The sequence below is a fragment of the Delphinapterus leucas genome, chromosome X (assembly GCF_059928025.1).
Source record: "Delphinapterus leucas isolate spDelLeu-1000000601 "Yukka" chromosome X, BTC_Dleu_Yukka2, whole genome shotgun sequence".
Classification (NCBI taxonomy): Eukaryota; Metazoa; Chordata; class Mammalia; order Artiodactyla; family Monodontidae; genus Delphinapterus; species Delphinapterus leucas.
In genome coordinates this window covers 106559621-106585416 of record NC_143150.1, presented here as the reverse complement: position 1 = coordinate 106585416, position 25796 = coordinate 106559621, and the positions used below count along the sequence as shown (strand labels likewise).

At 37.9% G+C, this 25796-nt stretch overlaps 1 pseudogene; it reads right to left on the bottom strand.

The window, feature by feature from the left end:
- Positions 1-10482: 10482 nt before the first annotated feature.
- LOC111168407 (5-azacytidine-induced protein 2 pseudogene) lies at positions 10483-11668 on the bottom strand (annotated as a pseudogene).
- Between the last annotated feature and the right edge of the window lie 14128 nt (positions 11669-25796).

Here is a 25796-nt window from a genome sequence, read left to right as displayed (position 1 = left end):
TTTAGGGACAAATTGGTTAAGTAGTACATCTTACACTAAGAACAAGGAAAATGTAATTATTAACTCCAGGGAAAACAGATACAGAGAACAAACTACTGGTTACTGGTCGGGGGGACAATATACAAGTGGGGGAGTGGGAGGTACAAACTCTTGGGTGTAAGATGGGCTACAAGGATGTATTGCACAACACGAGGAATATAGCCAGTATTTTGAAATAACTGTAAATGGAGTGTAGCCTTTAAAATAAAAAATTTAAAAAGTATAATAACAGAAATAATAAATAGATAAATAAATAATTAAAAAATAAAAGATACATATAATTGTTACCTGTAAAAAAATAAATAAGGGCAGAATTAGGACTAATGAGGGGAAGATTCAGGGAGGCAGACTTCAACTCAATGTAGGACAGAACCATTAAATAATTAGAATTACCTTACAGTCAAATAGGCTTTCCCCAAAAGCATTACGTTCCAGTCACTGGAAGTCAGAAAGTATTCCAACACCCAAGACGTTCCCAGACTGGGTGTAGAGGTCAGAGTAGATGTATTCTCAGGTCCTCTGTCAAGTTAAGGTTCTATTATTTAAGAGAAGTTACTGCCTTTTAGTTCATTTAACTTGATTAGCTTCATATTTTTCCCATCGCAAAGTTCTCTTCTGAATAGGTGACACACGCTCCTTGGTATTTGAAGGATGAGAATAACTAGGTTACTGTTTAGGTAATTGCCTTTTCGTTGATAGTCTCTCCAGAGATGCCATAGATATATTGAAGTACCAGATTGAAATGTGTTACTTTGCTTTTACTTATCAATGAGCGTTCGATGTAATTAATATTTATAGCTCTCATGATTGAAGCCCGGGCTTTGCAGTCCAATATTTTCCTCCCAGAAATATTTCCCAGGCCTACATTTTCACCTCAGAAATTGGTTTAAAGTTTGGACATTGCTTAGCAGCGCACAGCAGTGTAATTAACTTTCCCTTTATTTTCTACTGTCACTTTTCATCTCTTAGGCCAGAGTATTGATGTTTGATACTTTATCCATACTCATCTGAGACGCATAATCAAGAGAAAGTTTTTTTTTAATTTATTTTTTAAAATTTATTTAATTTTTGGCTGCGTTGGGTCTTCAGTGCTGTGTGTGGTCTTTCTCTAGTTGTGGTGAGCGGGGGCTACTCTTCGCTGTGGTGCATGGGCTTCTCATTGTGGTAGCTTCTCTTGTTGCAGAGCACAGGCTCTAGGTGCACGGGCTTCAGTAGTTGTGGCACACGGGCTCAGTTGTTGTGGCTCACGGGCTCAGTAGTTGTGGCTCATGGGCTTAGTTGCTCCGCGGCATATGGGATCTTCCCGGACCAGGGCTTGAACCTGTGTCCCCTGCATTGGCGGGTGGATTCTTAACCACTGTGCCCCCAGGGAAATCCTAAGAGAAAGTTTTTTTTAAACTAATGTGAGGAGTAGAATAGTAGTATTGACCAGGTAATGTGTACCCTAAATCTGTTATCTGCATGAATCATCAGGCTAGTTCAATGATGAAAACAACTAGCCTGTATGTTTTGTTTTGTATAGTTCCAGCCCACTTATAATCGTGTATGATCCTCCCAATGCTGAACCCAGAGAGCAAAGGTGATATTAGTGTCTCATTTTATAGATGAAAAAAACCTGAATTTCAAGATTATAAATTGCCCAGCACTATGTCTAGCAAGTGGAAAAAAACAGGGCACTACTCCAAGAATTTGGACTCAGAACACATTTTTTCTCCTCCACACCATTCTCCCTCTTACATGAAAATGTTTCTCAATGGCTTGTCATCCTCACCCCTGCACTAAATGTTGACAAAGATGAGTTGGCTGCACACTGCCAAGTTATCAGTTGCATAAATAGTCTTTCTCTGAAGTCTTCTGTCAAAAGTGAAAATCTGTCAATTTACCTAAATTATCTGAAAAGCAGCTTATATAAATTTTCAAATATGCATTTATGTGCCAACTCATATTTACTGGCTCATAGTACAAAGATTTCTTGTCGATACTTAAAGGATTTCCATGTGGAACTTCCCCAAATTATCACCTTAACAAAGTATATTTGAAAGGAAAATAATATCAATAGCCTTTATTATCATCTAAGAAAATTAATACTACTAAAATTCAAGTGCTAAAATTTTACATATTTGATACATTTTTTCCAAACTTTGCTGTACATTGGAATCGCCAGGAATCTTTTTTTAAAAATGCACCTGCCTCCAGACATTCTGACTTAGTTGTTATGATGTGCAACCTGGGCATCAACAACTTTAAAATGTCCCAAGTGATTTTAATGTATGTCAAATTTTGGGAAACATTGCTGTTTAGTCTACATTTGGAAAGTGAAAATCAAAGATGTCTTAAAATAGTATATCTTTGGTTCTCTTTGATTTGAAAGATAATTGATTGACATCTGATAATTTCTGTTGATTTGTCCTCTGATTTCAGATAATTACATACAATCAGAAAATTAAAATGTCACACACAACTGTGCATTATTATACATTAATATATAATTTAATGTGAATGTGGTTGTTTTATTCTCTTTTATTTCACATTATGTGTAACAATCTGATAATTATAAGATTTGAGGGCTAAAAAAATTCTGCCCATTGCCTTGTTTAATTTTAGCTGATCTCATGAACCATTTCGAAAATTACTAGGTTACAGTAGTGCATTAATAAAATCTATAAAACTAGCTGGAAGACAGAATACTTGGACACTTACATGGAAAAAGGAAATGGCAAAATATTTAAACAAATTGCACTGAAAGGCATTTTTTTTAAATTCACATTACTATACCATTTCAGGTTTGGGTTTAAGTTTAGGTATTTGTTAACTCACTATTTTTAATCCTATCAATACTGCTAAGGATAAGAAAGATGATGGAAAAATAAAATCTTATTTGACAGTTGGCTTTTAGTATCTACTTTCATTTTATCAGTCATATCAAAGCAAAAATGAACTCAGTTGCTTTATTTCTATGAAAAATATTAAAAGTAATGCCGTGAATAATTATACATATGTAACGTGTTATGTGTATATAATGTTATATATGTAATAATAAATATATATATATATGTATTGATCCCTGTTTACTTGGGCTGTTAATGTTTATGTGACACAAATACCGGTTCTAAAGAAATGGCTATTATTCCCTAGTGTCTGTCACCGAGCTTCTGACATTGCTAGGAAAGTATTGATATTTAAGGTTGCTAAAAATAAAAATGGGCCTATTGCTCTCGCTCTCTATCCAAATGTTTGTTCATTATTATGTCAAACTAGAATCTATTGATGTAGAGCCCATAGCTTTCTGGCTACCATGACATAGGAGTTTTCCTGTAGGTCAGAATTGTAAAATGTTAGAATAATTTGTGTGGCTTATTGCATTGGTTTCTTAAGATTAAAGATTTCTAGTCAAATATTTTATTTTAAATAGTAGTAAGCTGTTAAGTATTCCTAAAGTATATTACCAACAGAATGTGGTATAAATATCTCTTAGAAGAGATACAAAAAACAATAAGTAGTGGATATACAGGTGTTTTTTCAAAACAGAATTGTGAGCTTACAGAGGTAGGTAATGTATTCAATTTTATCAACTTAAAGCCGTCAAATTTTGATGTTTCTATTTCAAGTAAATCAGTGTGTTTAATTATTATAGGAGATACCCAAGGAGATCATCAGTTATTTGCAAACATTTATATTGCTTATTGCTGGGGTAGGATGACAGACAGTATAATGAAATAGAAGCAAAGATTTGGAAAGTGTGAGGGCAATGGAGAAATTAACATGAGTTGGGAGAGCTAAGGGAGGTGAATAGAAAGAAGCCAGATTAAAGAAAAGACTGGGAGTACTACAAAAGCAGTTTAAACTGCTTATCTGTGCACTGTATTCCCAGTTCTATATTGCTATTCTCACATAACATCGAAACCTTCATGGGGTTCACCACTGTGACTGGGAATTCCATGTAGATGAAAAGCAATAGTTAATTTTTGCCCATTATTTAAATGGATTATTTGGTTATTTACTATTGAGTTGTAGGACTTCCTTATATATTTTGGATATTAACTATTTTTCAGATATATGGTTTGCAAATGTTTCCTGCCATTCTCTATGTTGCCTTTTCATTGTTGATATTGTTGCTGTGCAGAAGCTTTTTAGTCTGTCTATTTTTTGCTTTTATTGTCTGGGCTTTTGGTGTCATATCCAAGAAATCATTGCCAGGACTAATGTCAAAAACTTTCCCCCTGTTTTCTTATTGGACTTTTATGGTTTCAGGTCTTATGTTTAAGTCTTTAATCCATTTTAAGCTAATTTATGTGTGTAGTATAATAGTACAGTTTCATTTTTTTGCATGTGGATATCCTTTTCCCAGCACCATTTATTGAAAAGACTATCCTTTTACCCATTGTGTACTCTTGGCACTTTTGTCAAAGATCAGTTGACTGTTTATGTGTAGGTTTATTTCTGGGTTCTCTATTCTGTTCTACATGTCTGTTTTTATGCAAGTACCATATTGTTTTGATAAGTGCAGCTTTGTAATATATTTTGAAATCTGGAAGTGTGATGCCTCCAGCTTTGTTCTTGTTCAAAATTGCTTTGGCTATTTGGGATCTTTTGTGGTTCCGTATGAATTTTAGGATTGTTTTTCTATTTCTATAAAAAATGCCATTGGGATTTTAATAGGGATTCCATTGAATCTGTAGATTGCTTTGGGTACTATGGACATTTTAACAAATATTAATTCTTCCAGTCCATGAACATGGACTATCTTTCCATTTATTTGTGTTTTCTTTGTTTTCTTTCATCAGTGTCTTATAGTTTTCAGAGTACAGGTCTTTCACCTCCTTGGTTAAATTTATTCCTAGGTAATTTATTCTTTTCTTTTTTAACATCTTTATTGGAGTATAATTGCTTTACAATGGTGTGTTATTTTCTGCTGTACAACAAAGTGAATCAGCTCTATGTATACATATATCCCCATATCCCCTCCCTCCCACCCTCCCTATCCTACCCCTCTAGGTGGTCACAAAGCACCGAGCTGATCTCCCTGTGCTATGCAGCTGCTTCCCACTAGCTATTTTACATTTGTTAGTGTATATATATTAATGCTACTCTCTCACTTCATCCCAGCTTAACCCTTCCCCCTCCCCATGTTCTCAAGTCCATTCTCTACATCTGCATCTTTATTCCTGTCCTGCCCCTAGGTTCATCAGAACCTTTTTTTTTTTTTTAGATTCCATATATATGTGTTAGCATATGGCATTTGTTTTTCTCTTTCTGACTTACTTCACTCTGTACGACAGACTCTAGGTCCATCCACCTCACTACAAATAACTCAATTTCATTTCTTTTTATGGCTGAGTAATATACCATTGTATATATTTGATGCAATTGTAAATGAGATCGTTTTCTCAATTTTTCTTTCTGATAATGTGCTTCAGTGTATAGAAATGCCACAGATCTCTATATATTATTAATTTTTTATCCTGCAACTTTATTGAATTCATTTATTCTGACTTTTTTTGATGTAGTGTTAAGGGTTTTCTGTATATGGTATCATGTCATCTACAAATAGTGACAGTTTTACTTATTCTTTTCCAATTTGGGTACCTTTTTTTTTCTTGCCTAATTGCCATGGCTAGGACTTTCAGTACTATGTTGAATAAAAGTGGCAATAGTGTTTTGTTCCTGATCTTACAGGAAAATCTTTGAGCTGTTTACTGTTGAGTATGGTGTTTTGTTATATATGGCCTTTGCTATGTTCAGGTATGTTCCCTCTATACCTACTTTCTTGAGAGTTTTTTTTTATCATAAATGGATGTTCAGTTTTGTCAAATGCTTTTTCTGCATGCATTGAGATGATCATATGAATTCTGTCCTTCCTTTTGTTAATGTGATGTATCTTGTTGATTTATTTGTGGATGTTGAACCATTCTTGCATTCCTGGAATAAATCCCACTTGATGGTGGTGTATGATCCTTTTAACGTATTTGTTGGATTTGATTTTCTAATATTTGATGAGGATTTTTGCATCTGTGTTCATCAAGAATATTGGCCTATAATTTTCTTTTTTGTGCTGTCCTCATCTGATTTTGGTATCAGGGTAATGCTGGCTTCATAAATGTGTTTAAAAGGTTTTTCCTCCTCTTCAGTTTTTTGAAAGAGTTTGAGAAGTATAGGTATTATATCTTCTTTGAATGTTTTATAGAATTTACCAGTGAAACCATCTGCCCCTGGGCTTTTGTTGGTAGATTCTTGATTACTGTTTAAATTTCCTTACTAGTAATTAATCTATTTGGATTTTTTATTTCTTCATTATTCGTCTTGGAAGATTGTATGTTTTTAGGAATTTATCCATTTCTTCTCGGTTGTCCAATTTGTTGGTATGTAATTGTTCATAGTAGTCTCTTATGAACCTTTGTATTTCTATGGTATCAGCTGTAACTTTTCTTCTTTCATCTCTGATTTTATTTATTTGAATCCTCTTTTTTCCTTTGTTAGTCTAGCTGAAAGTTTATTGATTTTGTTTATCTTTTCAAAGAACCAACTCTTGGTTTCATTAATCTTTTCTATTGTTTTTTCAGTCTCTACTTCATTTATTTCTGCCCTAATTTTTATTATTTCCTTCCTTCTACTAATTTTGGGCTTTGTTTGTTCTTCTTTTTCTAGTTCCTTTAGATGTAAAGTTAGTTGTCTGGGGGGGCGGGATTTTTCTTGTTTCTAGAGGAAGGCCTGTATTGCTACGAACTTCCCTCTTAGATTTGTTTTTGTTGCATTCCACAGATCTTGATGTGTTGTATTTCTGTTTTCATTTGGCTCTAGGTATTTTTTAATTTCTCCCTTGATTTCTTCAATGACTCATTGGTCGTTCAGTTGCTTGACCTCCATGTTTTTGTACGTTTTCCTGTGATTGATTTCTAGTTTCATATCACTGTGGTAAGAGAAGATGCTCGACATAATTTCAGTCTTCTTGAATTTATTGAGACTTGCTTTGTCACCTAACATGTGATCTATCGTGGAGAATGTTCTATGTGCACTTGAGAACAATGTGTTTTTGCTGCTTTTGGATAAGATATTCCATATATATCTATTAAGTTCATCTGATATAATGTGTATTTTAAGTCTGTTTCCTTATTTATTTTCTTTCTGGATGCTCTTTTCATTGATGTAATTAGGGTATTAAAGTCCCCTATTATTGTTGTATTGCTTTCAATTTCTCCCTTTAAGTCTATTAATATTTGCTTTATATAGCTTGGTGCCCCTCTGTTACATGCATATACATTTATAAATGTTACATCTTCTTGCTGGATTGATTCCTGTATCACAGTGTAATGCCCTTCTTTGTCTTCTATTACAGGCTTTGTTTAGAAGTCTATTTTGTCTGATACGAGTAAAGCTACTCCAGCTTTCTTTTCATTTCCATTTGAATGGAATATCTTTTTTCCATCCCTTCACTTTCAGTCTGTGCGTGTCCTTTCCTCTGAAGTGAGTCCCTTGTAGTCAGCATATAGAAGGGTCTTGTTTTTTTTAATCCATTACGCCACTCTATGTCTTTTGACTGGAGCATTTAGTCCATTTACATCTAAAGTAATTATTAATAGGTATGGACTTATTGCCATTTTGTTCATTGTTTTCTGGCTGTTATTGTTCCTCTCTGTTCATTTCTCTTTCTCTTTTCCTTTGTGTTTTGCTGGTTTTCTTCAGTGTTATGTTTTAGATTCCCTTCTCATTTTAATTTGTGTATTAAAATTTTCTCCTTGTGGTTACTGTGAGATTCACATATGACATCCTATTAGGTTGGTAGCAACTTAAATTTGAACACATTCCAAATCTTTATCTTTTTACCCCCTCCCCATGTTTTATACTTTTGCTGACAAATTTTGCATCTTTCTATTTTATGCATCCCTTAACTCATTATTGTACTTTTAGTTATTTTTACTACTTTTCTCTTTTAACCGTCAGGCTTGCTTTATAAGTGATTTATCCACTACTTTTATTATATATTTACCTCTTCCAGTGAGATTTTTACTTTCATATGTTTTCTTATTATTAATTAGCACCATTTCTTTTTAGCTTATAGAAGTCCCTTTGATATTTCTTGTAGAGTTGGTTTAGTGATGATGAACTCCTTTAGCTTTTACTTTTCTGGGAAATATTTTATATCTCCTTCAATTCTGAATGACAACCTTGCTGGGTAGAGAATTCTACGTTAGAAGTTTTTTTTGTTTGTTTTTTGTTTTTTTAAGCACTTTGAATATGTCATGCCATTCCCTTCTGGCCTATAAAATTCATGCTCAAAAATCTGCTGATAGCCTTATGGGGTTTTCCCTGTATATAACAAGTTGTTTTCTCTTGCTGCTTTTAGGATTTTCTCTTTATCCTTAACATTTACCATTTTATTTATAATGTGTCTTCCTGTGTGTCCCTTTGTGTTCATATTATTTGGAATACTTGGGGCTTCCTCGACCTGAATTTCTGTTTCCTTCCCCAGATTAGGGAAGTTTTCAGTCGCTATTTCTTCAAATATTTTTGACCCTTTTTCTCTCTTCTTCTTCTGGGACCCCTATAATGTGAATGTTATTCTGCTTTATATTGTCCCAAAGGTCCCTTAAGGTATCTTCACTTTTTAAAATTCTCTTTGTTTGTTTGGCTGCCCTGTCTGAGTGAGTTTCATTGTTTTGTCTTCCAGCTGGCTGATTTGTTCTTCTACCTCATCCAGTCTGCTGTTGAACCCCTCTAGTGTATTCTTCAGTTCGTTTGTAACTTCTGTTTACTACTTTCTTATATTTTCTATCTCTTCATTCAAGTTCACTCTGTTCATCCATTCTCCTCCTGAGTTTGGTGAGCATCTTTATGACCATTACTTTGAATTCTTTATCAAGTGTATTGTTTATCTCTGTTTTGATTAATTTTTTTCTCAGATTTTGTCTTGTTCTTTTGATTAGAACATATTCCTCTGTCTCCTAATTTTGTCTAATTCTCTGTGTTTTTTTCTCTGTATTAGGTAGATCAGCTATGTCTACCAGTCTTGAAGGAGTGTTCTTATTTAGGAGATGTCCTGTGGGGCTCAGAAGTGCAATCCCACCTGGCCACCAGAGCCGGGTTTTCAAGCCGTGTCCCCTTTGTAGGCTGTATTTGACCTTTTGTGGCAGGGCTACAGCTGCTGCAGGGTGCTAAAGGGCAGGGCTGTCACCCAGACTGGCTGCAGGGCCTGGTGGTGGCTGCCCTGGGGCACTGGTGGGCAGGGTTATAGCTTTGTCAGCTATGAGGCCCAGCTGGGGTGCAGGGATGGGCAGGGCTTTCAGCAGGGTGTGCCCACTGTCACGAACAGGTTAGATAGAGAATTCCAAAATGGTGCCCACCAGTGCCAATATTAGCAAGGTACGCTGAGGTTGCATAAATGACTCCCACCAATGACTCAGTCCCCAGGGAGCATCTCAACTGGTTCTTGCCTCTCTAGCAGTTGCTTCAATATTACTAAGTGGGTCCCCATCACCTATGGTCCATGAGCTTTTCAATCTGGTGTTTTTGCAATGGTTTTCAGGCCAAGTGAGTCTGCATGCAAGCCCTTTCAGAGTTGGTCTTCTGTTCCATGAAGTTCTATCGTTTTCCTGAGCATTTTGCCTGTTGGTTTTTAAAGCCTGATGTTTAGGTGACTTTTCTCTCCTGTGCAGGATCTAGGGGTTGGAGTGCTTGATGTGAAGTTGGAATCCCTTGCTCCTCAGGGGAAAGATCTGTACCTTGTGATCCCTTTTGATTGTGGATCACCACAGCTGGGATGTGGGTTATTCCCTGGGAGCCCATATTTCTCCCTCTCCTACCCATCTCAATGCTGTCCTTTTACCCTCTTTTGTGGAGGATTTGTTCATCCAAATTTTAGGTCTTTTTCCAAGGGAACTATTCTATATGTAGTTGTAGATTTGTTGTGTCCATGGGAGGCGGTGTGTTTAAGATCTTCCTATGCCACCATCTTGAACCTTCTCCAGAAACCCCATATTTTTTAGCTGTAATTCCCGTATTCCTCTGTCCCTCACCAACCCAGCCCTAAAAAACCACTAATCTACTTTCTGTCTTTATAGATTTCCCTATTCTGGGCTTGCATATGAATGAAATCATATAGTATCTGGTAACTTTTGCAACTTACTTCTTTCACTGACATAATGTTTTCAAAGCTTGTTCATGTTGTAGCATGTATCACTCTTTCATTTCCTTTTTTTTTTCTGAAACACCTTAGGTTTGTTAATTTATTAATTAGTAACACATACCTGATTCTGATTCTGAGCTGGAGGGTGTTGTTTCATACTGAAAAATCAACTATGTAATATGGTACATTATGTGCAAATGTAAATACTGAAGAACTCTGTAAAAGTTTAATCAGAATCTACTTTCAGTTTGTTAATGATTTCCCAAGAAAACCACTGAGAGAGACACAGCAACCTCATGAGAACCTCATGAATCTCTTCAGAATTAATTTTTATAATGGCAGTTCTGATTATGTTGATCCAAGTAATGCAGTGGTGGCAGGTTGGATAAAGGGAAAGGTTTATTTTTAGTTTCCCCAAATGTTGTCTCACTTGGTTTAGGAGAGCTTGGGAATACCCAAGAGTTACCTTCCAGAGAATTTCTGCCGTAAGAGTTGTGTTCCTGAAAGTTTGTGCCATCGTGAGGAATGGATCGCTCACGATCTGTCCATGACTAGAGAACTGCTTTCTCTGATAAAACCTTTACATCTTCTGGTAAATGGGAAGACATGGCACGACAAAGAGTTTTGCCATTTGGCGAGAGAGGGGCGTGTCTTTTGTACATTGCAGTAAAATTTGTCAAGTGCAGTTTTGTGCTGTCTTTCCCAAGGTCTTCCATGCATCCTGCTGGGGTGCAAGCTTTCTTGATCGCAGCTGGGGTTTTCAGCTTTCTTAAGTTCAGCTTGTACTTGAGTCACCAGATGTAAATTAGAGATTTCTCTCTTCAGTTCCCAGTGTGCACTTTGCATATTATCACTTGAAATGCTTAGTCTTTGGAGATCTCTGCTCTTCAGACTCTCTTCCTGAGATGGATCTGTTTGTTTGGATTTTTTTAGCTCTATTTTGAGATCTCTACATTCTTTCCTCATCAGTTCCAGTTCTTGTTCCAAACCATGGATCTTCAGGTCACAGCTCAACTTTTCCACCTCCTGGTTTGATGAAGGTGGATTTAAATTTCTTATCACCTGCTGAGTTTCCATCTCTGTCCTCTGCTGGAGGAGTTCTACTTCTTTAGATTGTAGCTGTTCATTCAGTACTTTCAAAGATTCAGAGTTGTCTTTATTCATTTTATCCAATTTGCTCTTCAGATTAACTCTATCAATGCAAACCTCTCGATATGCCTGGTAGGCCTTTTTTATTTGTTCTCCTCCCACAGAATTTGTTTCTTCATCCCTTCGAGCTCCTATAAGCTTTTCTTCCTAAAATCTTATTCTTTTTTTAAAGAAAGAGTTCTCTTTCTCTGAATCCTTAAGTCGTTTTTTGATGTCTTCATATGCGGTGACAAGGGCAAAATGTGAAGCAACAGATTCATCTCCTGAATACATTGAGACTGGAGTCACTGTATCTCTCCTATGGGCTTTTTCATGATTCAGAATGCAGATACCATCATCTACCGGTGCATCCATGACAGCCTGCACACAGGCTCCTAGGGCCGCCCCCAGAGCCGCCGAGTTTCAATTCCCCAGTGTTTGGAAACCGACCAAAAACAAACCGGGTCACCGGGGGCTTCCGGTTTCCTCGAAGACAGCGCCGCTTCCCCGGCGAAGGCAGCCGCTCCGGGAACGCTGCGGAGGGACTGCCATTTCTCCCGCCTCGGCGGCATCAAGGCCGGCAAGGCCAGCCAGTCGGCTGCGGCCCTGGAGGCTCTGGAAGGAGGGCCGAGCCAAGGCCGAGGGCCGAGCCGCCGCCGGAGAAGGTCAGTTACCCAGCTCTGTCAGCGCCCCCCTGGGCCGTGCGCCACGCAGGGGGAGCCAGTTCATTCCTTTCTTTTGCTGAACAATATTTCATTGTATGGATATACTTCATATTGTTTATCCATTCAACTATTGATGGACATTTGGGTTTCCACCTTTGGCCATTATGAATAATGTTGCTATGAACATTCACGTACAACTTTTTGTGTGGACATAGGTTTTCGTTTCTCTTGGATATATATAAACATAGGAGTAGAATTGTTGGGTCACATGGTAACTCTGTGTTTGATCATTTGATGAACTGCCAAAATGTTTTCTAAAGTGGTAGAGAAGATTTTCATAAATTACTGTAATCTTTGCCATTGATGAGGCCAAGAAAAGGTTCCAACCAGATGTGTAACCTGCTCTTTTCCGGCAGGAAAGGAAATTATTGGATGGAAAAGCATACTGTGCTCCCAACCAGAAGACTTGGGTTACAATCTTGGCCTTGCCTTTCATTATCTTTATGACCTTGTGTCATTCACCTTCAGTGGGCACAATTCCCGTCACTGTCTAGAAATGAAGGGAATTGGATTACATGTTATCTAATTCTAAACTCCAACCCTGAGAATTTGAAGTGGTGTGACATTCTTCACTTAATCCTACATTTCACTCACATTCAAGATTTTGTCTGGCAAAGAAGTAGGATATGATTTTTATCTCCAGATGATATCTAATTTCTGGAGAAAACCAAAGATTACCTATTGTTACTAATTTCATTTTCCCCTTAGGTAGATCATGTGCTGCTAGTTCCACATAGAAAATAACCATAAAGTAGAAGTATTTCACATATCTTTTTGGACATATATCTTTTGAAAGAATATATTCACAGAACTGAAATTGGGTTATAAAGATGCCCATTCTGAATCTGTCGTACTGAGCCATAAAACAGTTATTGATTAGATCTATGCTACTCACTGTGTGGGTCACAGATGACAAGCATTGACATTACATAACAGCTTGTTATAAATGAGGATTCACAGGCCCAGTGAATCAGACCCTCTGGGGGTAGGGCCCGATAATCTGAGTTTTAACAAGATCTCTGAGTGAAACGTATTCACACTAAACTCTCAAAATTATTGCTTCAGACCCTATGCATTGCAGTCTTACATCTTAGTATACTATATTCAGAACTTGTTTCTAGATTTAATTTCTAATCAGTTTTGAAACAGAAGATCTGGGCTTCACCTTAGTATCTTTCATTGAAGAAGTTGGAGCTACATGTGCTGTAGTTAGCAGCCAACGCTTAATCCGTGCCAAAAAGATGTTGTGTAGTAGCAACAGCTGAATCAATAAACTTTGGTTTACTTTCATCTGGCTCAGAAGAAAAATCACTTCTTCCCTGAATAGCTTGTACAAGTAAGCCTACCTATTTGCCTTATTTCTTTTCTCTTTTTATTTTTTTTTAATGTGGCACATCCATACAATGGAATGTTCTTTTTTTTTTTTTTTTTTGGATGTGTTGGGTCTTCATTGTTGCTCGCAGGCTGTCTCTGGTTTCGGCGAGCAGGGGCTGCTCTTCATTGCGGTGCGCGGGCTTCTCACTGCGGTGGCTTCTCTTGTTGCGGAGCACGGGCTCTAGGCACGCGGGCTTCAGTAGTTGTGGCATGCGGGCTCAGTAGTTGTGGCTTGCGGGCTTTAGAGCGCAGGCTCATTAGTTGTGCCTCACGGGCTTAGTTGCTCCACGGCATGTGGGATCTTCCCGGACCAGGGCTCAAACCTGTGTCCCCTGCATTGGCAGGCGGAGTCTTAACCACTGTGCCATCAGGGAAGTCCCTGCCTTATTTCTTGATCAGTTATTTTTAATGGCAGTGAATTGCTAAACTTCCAACAATTTATTTCCTAATCATTTTATTGTATTTTCTTCTGAAGGAAGAAAACCTCTGTACACTACAAAGAAAAGAACAAATATTTTAATAATGTTTTACAGTTTCTAAGGTGTTTTCATGTACATTTTATCATTTAATTCTTCTGGGATCCCTGTGAAGTAGTGTAACACTGTGAATTTGTACATAGCATGCTGAAAACTTCTAAATGGAGTCAGAATGGATGAAAAGGTAGACCTAACAGGATTGGGGCTAAGAGAAGTTGGCTTAGGAAGTGGGAATGACATCCATTCTGACCCATTTACATTGGGGTTCACAGTCCAGTTCAGACAAAGCATCAACACCCAGGATTCCAGTGGAGGTAACATGAGGAAGCTCATAGTCTGAACCGTCAACATGAAATGATAGAAGAGATCAGAAGAGCCCAAATGTGCTGAATGGGTCATCAGAATTCTCATGGGAAGATCTGGTCTCCCAGCTTGACAGCTGGAGACTCAGATCTGGGAAAGGAAAAAGGAGAGTCGTGAGACTTGTTTCTCCATTCATTCCACAAACTGAGTTCTAGTTCTATGCCAGGCACTATGTCCCTTTCTGAGAATATACTTGAGAGGGCTTCCCTGGTGGTGCAGTGGTTAAGAATCCGCCTGCCAATGCAGGGGACACGGGTTCGAGCCCTGGTCTGGGAGGATCCCACATGCCGCAGAGCAACTAAGGCCGTGCGCCACAGCTACTGAAGCCCGCGTGCCTAGAGCCCGTGCTCCGCAACAAGAGAAGCCACTGCAGTGAGAAGCCCGCACACCGCAACGAAGAGTAGCCCCCGCTCGCCACAACTAGAGAAAGCCTGCACGCAGCAATGAAGACCCAGCGCAGCCTAATATAAATAAATAAAATAAATTAATTTTTTAAAAAAGAATATACTTGAGAGAAAAAGTGCAGGTGCTCCGTGCAACCATGGGATTTTTAATCTTGTGGGGGAGACAGAGATTAGTGAAATAACTATGGCAGTTAATGTATAATCATGATCACAAGCTGAGATAAGTGCTCAGGGCAAAAAGGAATCAGAGGTCTATGGCAGGCGAGAATTCTACCACTGAACCACCCATGCACCAATCAGAGGTCTATGAAAGAGGATCCGACCTGGTTGGGAGAAGGAGAACTTCCAGAGAAGTAATTATTGAGCTGAGAACTGAAGGATTGAATTAGGGGTCAGCTAAGCCAGTGTTCTTTTTTTTTTTTTTTTTTTTTTTTTTTGTGGTACGCGGGCCCCTCACTGCTGTGGCCTCTCCCGTTGCGGAGTACAGGCTCCGGATGCGCAGGCTCAGCGGCCATGGCTCACGGGCCCAGCCACTCCGCGGCATGTGGAATCTTCCCGGACTGGGGCCCGAACCCGTGTCCCCTGCATCAGAAGGCGGACTCTCAACCACTGTGCCACCAGGGAAGCCCTAAGCCAGTGTTCTTCAAGGTAATATTTATTTTCCACCTCATCCTCTTGTAGCATCTAAATTTGTGACTGCGTTATATATAACATATTAGCATAGCTATATATGCAATTTATAATTTATAATATAAACTTATATTTGTAATTTATAATAAATGTACATGGGCTTCCCTGGTGGCGCAGTGGTTGAGAGTCTGCCTGCCAATGCAGGGGACACGGGTTTGTGCCCCGGTCCGGGAAGATCCCACATGCCACGGAGCGGCTGGGCCCGTGAGCCATGGCCGCTGAGCCTGCGCGTCCGGAGCCTGTGCTCCGCGACGGGAGAGGCCACAACATTGAGAGACCCGCGTACCGCAAAAAAAAAAAAAAACAAAAATAAATGTACATATATTTGGAGGGATGTTCTTAAGCCCCCTCTTATAATTTGTAAGTCCCAGGGCAGTAAGCGGGTGGGGACAGAGGACAAAGCAAGTATCATTACTTTCATATCTCTCCCTATTGGGAAAACTGAATAAGCTTGAACTCTAAGTAGCAAATACTTTTCTCATTAAAGGATCTTTAATACCCTCTCCCATCTCTATAACACACACAGGAATGCAAAACCTGCAGGAAAAACTTCCTCCCCCGAGTGCTCAATATAGAAACTGAACTGCAGCCCTATGTTATATATTACTGCAGAATAAAGTGTCTCAAAAATTAGTGGCTTAAAAAACATTTATTATCTCATAGTTTTTATGGGACAGGAATCCAGGCATGTTTTACCTGGGTCCTCTAGCTCTGGGTTTCCCATGAGGCTAAAGTCACCTCAAGGCACCGATTGGAAAGGAGCTGCTTCCTATTTCACTCACGTGGTTGGTAGCAGGATTCAGTTCCTGATGGACTCCTGAACTTAGGTCTCAGTTTCTCATAAGCTGTAGGCTAGAGGTCTCCCTTGGTTCCTTGCCACATGGGCCTCTCTATAAGTGCATTTCACGATATGGCAGCTGGTTTCATCAGAGCAAGCAAGTGAAAGGAGAAGAGAGTGCCAGCAAGAGGAGGCGTGCTAGCAAGACACAAGTCACAGTCTCGGAACCTAATTGCAGAAACATTTCATCACTTTTGCCATATTCTACTTGTTAGAATCATGTCCCTAAGTTCAGTCGGCACTCAAGAGGAGAAGATTACACAAAAGTGTGAATACCAGGAGGCAGGGAGCCATTGGGAGCCATGTAAGCTACCTACCAGAATTCCCAAAGCCATATTTGGAAAACTCAGCAGAAATGAGATAGCTAGTGCAACAATTATTCCGTTCACCATCTTAGATTAGTATTATCACCAAAAGTTTAGCACCAAAAAAGTTTAGCACCGAATGTTCTACTCCGTTTTTTTTCTCTAATTTGATGCATATACATGTGCACTGTATTCCATGCATAGTTCTCATTCTAGAGCACTGAATCCTGGCCAACTCACTCACCTCTTTGCCTAGGGATCTCCTCACTCAAGGCGTGCCAGCCATACTGGCAGCCTGCCCCAGGGCCTGTTCCCATCTATCTAGAACACACTTCCTCTATATGTAGGCCTGACTGTCCCCTCACTTCATTCAGTTCTCTGCCCAAATGCCACATCTTCACCCACTCTTCACTCTCTTTTACTCTGCTTCATGTTTCTCCATAATGCTTATCTCTACCTGACATTCTGTAATGTACTTTTCATTTACCTGTTTATTGTCTGTCTCTTCCAACAAACGTGTACTTGTGGTCATAAATTCCAGATCCTAGAGTGGTACCTGGCACATGTAAGTACTCAGTAACTATTTGTCAAAACGGTGAAGGAATATTTTTGTATTTAACTAAGGGAAAACCTGTACTTCAAATTTATTTTTGTACCACCTTACTAATATGATACACATCCACCTCTGGTTATTAGGAGTTATGCCATCATTTTTTCCCACCTATGATAATGAGCAAACAAATGATTAGAAATGGGAAGGTTTTCAAGGACCTCTTTTGGAAAAGAAGTTGACATTTAGCAATTTTGATTCCGTTAACAGATGTACTTTTGGTTTTGGCCCTAAATTCATATTCATTGAGAAAGGGAAAAAAAAACTTTAGAAAATACTACATATGGGAATGATTGAGTTCCTTTGCAATGGTTTTCTGTATAAGCGTTGTTGTATATTTGTTTACTTGTTTCCATCATAAAGATCAACTACTGAAATGCAAAAACTTACTGTCAAGATATGTTTTCAGTAGTTTCCACAAACTTACATCTCATTCTGTACTGAAAATTCACTTTGCTAAAACCAAGAGATTTGAAAGCTTATTCAGGACTCATCTTGAATGAATGCAGAAAAAAAAATTGTGTCCTTAGATCAGAAGCCTCTGAATGCTTTATTTGGTCTGATTAATCCAAGTCAGTATTTTAGGGTATATAATGGTATACGAGTGAAGAGCTATGTGCAGAGAGTACTCTTAGATATTATGAGCAACACAAAGATAAGTAAGGCTCATATATAGGTGGACAGGCAGTAGTATAAAGTATAATGCAAATTGTGTGTTCTGGTGTTAAACTTCCTGTGTGACTTAATCACACATTTGGTAACCTGTCTGTGTCTCAGTACTTACTTCATTACTGTTGTTGCGATGGTTAGTTTTGTGTCAAACTGACTGGGCCACAGGGTACCCAGATGTAAACATTGTTCTGAGTGTCTCTGTGAGGGTGTTTCTGGTTGAGATTAACATTTGAATCAGTAGACTGAGTAAAGCAGATCGCCTTCTCCAATATAGCTGGGCCCTATCCAATCCATGGAAGGCCTGAATAGAACAAGAAGGCTGAGTAAGGGAGAATTTGCTCTTTCTGGCAGGTGGTCTCTAAACTGGGACATCAGTCTTCTCCTGCCTTCGAACTCAGACCTGGACTAGAAATTACACCCTTGGCTCTCTTGCTTCTCGTGCTACTGGACTTGGACTGGAACTGTATCTTGGGCTCTCCTGAGTCTGGAAATTCTCAGCTTCCAAAATCACATGAGCCATTGTTACAATGGATATCTTTTTATCTATATATCTATATCTGTATCTGTCTATCTCCTGTTGGTTCTGTTTCTCTGGAGAACCCTAGTACAGTTGTTGAGTTACTTGAATGAGATAACTTATGTGAACCTTTTAATATGGTTCATGGAACATAGTAAGCACTCAGAAATATTAACCAAGAAAAGTCATTTTATTAGAATTAGTTAAAGCTTCAAGAGACTAAAAACCCAAACTAACAGTAGCTTAAATTTGAAAAGAAGGTTGTATCACTCTCAGGTAAAGTCCCAAAGTATGGTATAATGTCTTCTCATCAACCAGTCCAGTGCTGGTATGGCCACTCAGTACTCATCAGGAACCCTGGTTTCTTCTATCAAACTACCCGCCCTGTGCTCAAAACTTGACTATCAATTTTTATCATGCCTGCTCTTGGTGGTTTGGGGATTTGGCTAAGCAATCAAAATTACATCACCACGGCTTCCCTGGTGGCGCAGTGGTTGAGAGTCCACCTGCCGATGCAGGGGACACGGGTTCGTGCCCCGGTCCGGGAAGATCCCACATGCCGCGGAGCGGCTGGGCCCGTGAGCCATGGCCGCTGAGCCTGCGCGTCCGGAGCCTGTGCTCTGCAACGGGAGAGGCCACAACAGTGAGAGGCCCGCGTACCGCAAAAAAAAAAAAAAAAAATTACACCACCACAACAGGCCACACTTGGCTTTGCTTAGAAGGATAATGATGTCATATACTCTCACCAGCAGCTCCACATCCTCACTAACACTTGGTATTGTAAGGACTTACATTGCTTTTTCTTTTTCTCCCAATCTCATGGCTGTATTCTGGTGTCTTACTGTAATCTAAATTTGCATTTCCCTGATTGTAAGTGGAATTAAGCAATTTTTCATACTCTTATATTATTTGATTTCTTTGTGCAGTGCCTATTCACAACTTTTGACTATTTTACGATGGGGTTATTTGCATTTTTCTTATTTATTTGTAGGAGTTCTTTATATATTCTCAATATTAATCCTTCATTGGTTTTATGTGTTGCAAATCTCCTCTCCCATGCTGTGTTCTTCTTCTTCCATGTTTGCAGTAACTTTTGATAAAATTCTTAATTTTAATTCATCCATCTTCCTTTATGGTTAGTGCTTTTAGTGTTCTGTTTTATCGTATAAGTCTTTCTCTCCTCTAAGGTCATGAAGATATTTTTCTGTATTCTAAAGTTTTATTATTTTGCTTTTTACATTTGACCTGTGATATATCTGGAAATTATTTTTATGTATGGTTTGAAGTAAGAGACTGCCATTTCCTTTTTTCCCACGTGATTACCCAGTTGTCCCATTTACTTATTGAAAAGGCTTACTTCTCCACTGCCATGCCCTGTTTGTCATGAATCAAGTGTCCATTAATGTTGGATCTATATCCGAGTTTTCTAATCTGTGTCATTTTTCTACTTATTTATCTGAGTATCAATACAATAATTACTGTAGCTCTGCAATAAGTTTTGATATCCAGTAGTGGAAGCCCTCCCATCTTGTTAATAAACTTCAAGATAATTTTCTCTGTTTTCGGCTCTTTGTGTTCCCATATAAATTTGAGAATCAACTTGTAGCATTGCACAAGAAAATTTGTTGAATATTTGACTGGCATTTTATTGACTATTGATCAATTAGGGGTAATTTTTATATATTTATATTTTTTAAAAACCTTTCTCTCTATATATATTTACATACACACATGTATATACACACAATATCGAGCCACCCAATCCATGAATGTTATGTGTATCACTTCATTAATTTGGATCATCTATAATTTTTCTCCTTAAACTAGGGAATGGAGTTTTAGATTTATTCCTAGGTGCTACATAATCTTTAATTATAAATTACATTTCTTTTAGTTGCTACTACAAAGAATCATCTGGTTATATAATCAATAAGTTCTTTTTTTTTTTTTTGCGGTACACGGGCCTCTCCCGTCGTGGAGCACAGGCTCCATTAATGGCTTGGCTACTGTAAATAGTGCTGCTATGAACACTGGGGTGTATGTATCTTTTCGAATTAGAGTTTTTGTCTTTTCCAGATATATGCCCAGGAATAGGATGGCTGGATCATATGGTAACTCTAGTTTTAGTTTTTTTAGGGAACCTCCATACTGTTTTCCATAGTGATTGTACCAATTTACATTCCCAACAACAGTATAGGACAGTTACCTTTTTTCCACACTGTCTCCAGCATTTATTATTTGTATACTCTTTGATGATGGCCATTTACAGTTGATTTTTTTTTTTTTTTTTTTTTTTTTTTTGCGGTACGCGGGCCTCTCAATGTTGTGGCCTCTCCCGTTGCGGAGCACAGGCTCCGGACGCGCAGGCTCAGTGGCCATGGCTCACGGGCCCAGCCACTGAGCGGCATGTGGGATCTTCCTGGTCCGGGGCACGAACTCTCAACCACTGCGCCACCAGGGAAGCCCTGAATAAATTTTTTAAAGAAGTCTGTGCCTGTTGTAGCAAATTCGGTCGGTGCTGAAGTATACAAGGGAGGCCTTCCTGTCTAATTTCAGTTTGCATACACCATTAGACTCTTCTGTGTGTGTGTGTGTGTGTGTGTGTGGAAATGCATGTACATACATATATGCCTATGTAACATATGCACAGTAACTATACAGACATCATTTAAAAGTTAAAGTTAGAGCATATGCTAATGTTACTCTGAAATATATTTAACTCAATGTGCATATCTTTCCAAGTGAGTACATATAGAATTACCTAATTCAGTTTTTTGAATATTTTATTTAATGTTTTAATATTAATTTTATATTTGATCATCTTTTTTGGGGGGGTATAATAGCAGATATATTTTATACATATATACTTTACATTATAGCACAAGCATTCATCTTCATTACTGAACAGTTTCATTATGTACAAGAGGTCAGCAAAGAAATTTATCGTAACTTATTTAATCTCGTGTTATTAGACATTTTGGTTCTTTCCAGTTTCTTGTTTTTTTTTATTCAAACAGAAAGTCACAAAAATTACAATCATCCTCATCAGTTCACTCAGTCCCATGTAATTTTTTTTCATCTTGATCTTTTGTTAGCGCTTTTATGAATTCATCAGTTTTCCATTAGAGTTCTAAGATGGTTATTCATTCAGTTCAGCAGTATAGTCAGTTACCAGAAACCTGTACTTGTCAGTCTTTTCCATGAATTCCTTGAAGATGAAACCCTTTTATAGGAACATTTTTGCAAAAGCATCAGAGTACACCCAGAACTCTCTGTAAATGACAGAAGACTTTTTGACCACGGTTAAAGATTTGATGAAAGTGCATAATAATGCAATTGACAAGGAAATTTAGCTATTTCTGAGATATACATTTTAAAGTAATAACTAGAATTATGACTTACAACATTATATCAGAAAATGTAAGATTTTTAGAAATTTCATGTAATGTCTGAAATATTTATATTAACATATTTCCATACAAATAACCCAAAGAAAGTTTAGTATTAGTTGTTTTTTTGTTTGTTTGTTTATACAGCAGGTTCTTATTAGTCATCCATTTTATACGCATCAGTGTATACATGTCAATCCCAATCGCCCAATTCATCCCACCACCAACCCCACACCCCCGCGTCTTTCCCCCCCCGGTGTCCATACGTTTGTTCTCTACATCTGTGTCTCAACTTCTGCCCTGCAAACTGGTTCATCTGTACCATTTTTCTAGGTTCCACATACACGCGTTAATATACGATATTTGTTTTTCTCTTTCTGACTTACTTCACTCTGTATGACAGTCTCTGCATCCATCCACATCTCAACAAATGACCCAGTTTCGTTCCTTTTTATGGCTGAGTAATATTCCATTGTATATATGTACCACATCTTCTTTATCCTTTCGTCTGTCGATGGGCATTTAGGCTGCTTCCATGACCTGGCTATTGTAAATAGTGCTGCAGTGAACATTGGGGTGCATGTGTCTTTTTGAATTATGGTTTTCTCTGGGTATATGTCCAGTAGTGAGATTGCTGGGTCATATGGTAATTCTATTTTTAGTTCTTTAAGGAACCTCCATACTGTTCTCCATAGTGGCTGTATCAATTTACATTCCCACCAACAGTGCAAGAGGGTTCCCTTTTCTCCACACCCTCTCCAGCATTTGTTGTTTGTAGATTTTCTGATGATGCCCATTCTGACTGGTGTGAGGTGGTACTCATTGTAGTTTTGATGTGCATTTCTCTAATAATTAGTGATGTTGAGCAGCTTTTCATGTGCTTCTTGGCCATCTGTATGTCTTCTGTGGAGAATTGTCTATTTAGGTCTTCTGCCCATTTTTAGATTGGGTTGTTGGTTTTTTTAATATTGAGCTGCATGAGCTGTTCATACATTTTGGAGATTAATCCTTTGTCAGTTGCTTCGTTTGCAAATATTTTCTCCCATTCTGAGCATTGTCTTTTGGTCTTGTTTATGGTTTCCTTTGCTGTGCTAAAGCTTTTAAGTTTCATTAGGTCCCATTTGTTTATTTTTGTTTTTATGTCCATTGCTCTAGGAGGTGGATCAAAAAAGATCTTGCTGCGATTTATGTCAAAGAGTGTTCTTCCTATGTTTACCTCTAAGAGTTTTATAGTGTCCAGCCTTACATTTAGGTCTCTAATCCATTTTGAGCTTATTTTTGTGCATGGTGTTAGGGAGTGTTCTAATTTCATTCTTTTACATGTAGCTGTCCAGTTTTCCCAGCACCACTTATTGAAGAGGCTGTTTTTTCTCCATTGTATATCTTTGCCTCCTTTGTCATAGATTAGTTGACTATAGGTGCATGGGTTTATCTCTGAAGCCCATGTTATTTTGAAAAAATATTTTAAAAGGTGATATTTGAAAATATCAAGAATATACTATTAATCACCCTTGTCACCAGCTGTAATATGAGAAAAATATTCCCATGATGATAAACAGATGTCAAAGAGAGAGTATAGGAAGATTGTGTGTACTCAGTTTAGACCTCTACTATTTGAATATCATGAGTTTGGAAATTTTAATGTAATATTACAAATTGTTTATACTTCTGGTTTAAAATTCCTGTTTTTCAGAGAGAGGGAAAAAAAACCCTATTGAGGTCTCTCTGAAAAATACAGGAGTCTGACTAACTTTTAAATCTCATGTAACATTTAGATAAAGTATAATTCTTAAAATCCAAGTTTATAAATACATAGATTTCATGCTTAAGACAAAGGAATTCAACAGAATATGTTTAGGGTCTAACCAAAATTTAGAATAAATTCAATATCAGATTTGGACAGCCCAGAAAGAGCATGAGATGTATCATCAGAAGTCTTTAGGTTGGATTTTTGTTCTAACACTACCAACTTGTGAAATCACTTTAAGAAACTTGAGCTGCCTAAGTGTGCAATGTGTTGTCTCTAAAATAGGCGTACTACCTCAAAAGGTTGTCATTTTAAAAAATTGATTCAACAACTGTTGTCCTGATTCACAGGATGGAGGTGGTAATAATATCATACTCATTTAGCAAATAAAAGCTACTGATGAGCTCCTAAAGCTCAGGACCCCTCAGTCCCTACCTCCAGTAACTTAAATGGAAATTCCAAAGGTGATACTTCCTTCATTTGAGGAGGAAAGAACTGCAGCAAAGCACAGATTCAAAACTACCCTTACCATCCCCTCAGGCTCTTGGGATTTTCTATGCCAGTCATAGCCCACCTGTTTATGTGGGCTGTGGAAAATGTCACTGTGATATATCATAAATGTTGCTGAATTCCCACTTCTATTCTCTATTAATTGTTCAAAACTTCTACAAGGTTTGATTTTGTTGATTGCATGAGTTCTTGTGTGAGAACCTTGTAGAATATATTCCTAAAAAATGCAATTCACTTTTATATACTACTGGTAGAAATGCAAATTTGTGCAGTATTTATGAAAAGCAATAGTCAATATACATGAAAATTTACATGCACATATTCTTTGACTCTAAAATTCTAGTTCTAGAAACTTATCCTACAGATAAACTTTCATATGTACACAAAGATGTATGTTCAAAATGTTTTTGCAGCATTTCTATAATAGCAAGAGAATAAAAGATACATGTCTGTTTTCAGAGGACTGGCTGAATTGATTTTGGTAATCCTTAGAGTAGAATATCCTGTCATCTTTAAAAAGCATGAAGTGGAGCCTTATGTAAGGGCAAGGAAAAGAGGTAATGAGGTAATATTTTAAAATGCATTGTAGAACAGCATATGTGGTCTATATTTAGGTAAGTATCTACATATCCATGTATTTGTTTATATGTGCAGTAGATAACATCCATTATCAATAACTCTACTTGGGGTTAGGATTATGTGGGAGATTGTCACTTTCTATTTCATATGCTCAGATATTGCTTGAATGTTTAATAAAAAGGTCATGCAGCTTCTGTAGTGTTAAAAAGAAGCCTCTCCTTTTGGGAAAAAAAATATTCTTTAAGGATCATTGTTTCAATTTGTCATGGCCATTTAAAAACATATCTTCTTTAACAACCTCACATAAATCAGGAACAATGACAGATATTCTCCTCGGTCCAGATCATCAGCTAAGATTTATTCACAAGATTCATTCCTTCCATTTTGGCTTCTTCCCAGTCAACTCTCATTGACTTCTTGGATCTCCCTGAAGCGCTGTGACACCATCATGGCTCGTGTGCTCTCAGTTCCGCCATACCCTACTTCCTGTTCTTTCTTACCCACTAAATCTTTTTTTTTTTAACTTTTTATTCTGTATTGGAGTATAGTTGATTATCAATGTTGTGTTAGTTTCAGGTGTACAACAAAGTGATTCAGTTATACATATGCACGTATCTATTCTTTTTCAAATTCTTTTCCCAGTTAGGTTGTTACAGAATATTGAGCAGAGTTCCCTGTGCTATACAGTAGGTCCCTGTTGGTTATCCATTTTAAATACAGCACTGTGTACATGTCAATCCGGAACTCCCTAACTATCCCTCCCCCCGCACCCTTCCCCCCTGGTAACCATAAGTTCATTCTCTAGAGATTATCATACTGAGTGAAGTAAGTCAGACAGAGAAAGAGAAATACCATATGATGTCGCTTATATGCGGAATCTAAAAAAAGATGATGTAAATGAACTTATTTACAAAACAGAAGCAGACTCTCAGACTTAGACAATGATCTTACCCAGTAAGTCTTACTTCATTTCACCGACTGTTCTTACCTAACTGGCTTGATTCAAGAGCTCACGTGCATTCCAGCCCACACCTTTCTACTTCTTTTTGAGCCCAATAGTGATCCAAACAACACTGAATATAAATATGTCAAATATATAAAGTACCACCCCTGTAGCACAGACGTGTAATTCTTACCAAATATTCATGTTTTCACTTATATTTCCTGTGGGCAGAGCCGCAACCAACTGGAGCTGGGCAATGGGCTGGGAGCAGAAATGGTTATTTGTTGGCTAAGACAGTGAAAAGTTCATGTGGGACCCTCAGTATTCTCATCTTCTGCTAGGATGATCTGGGACAGCAAGATGGAAG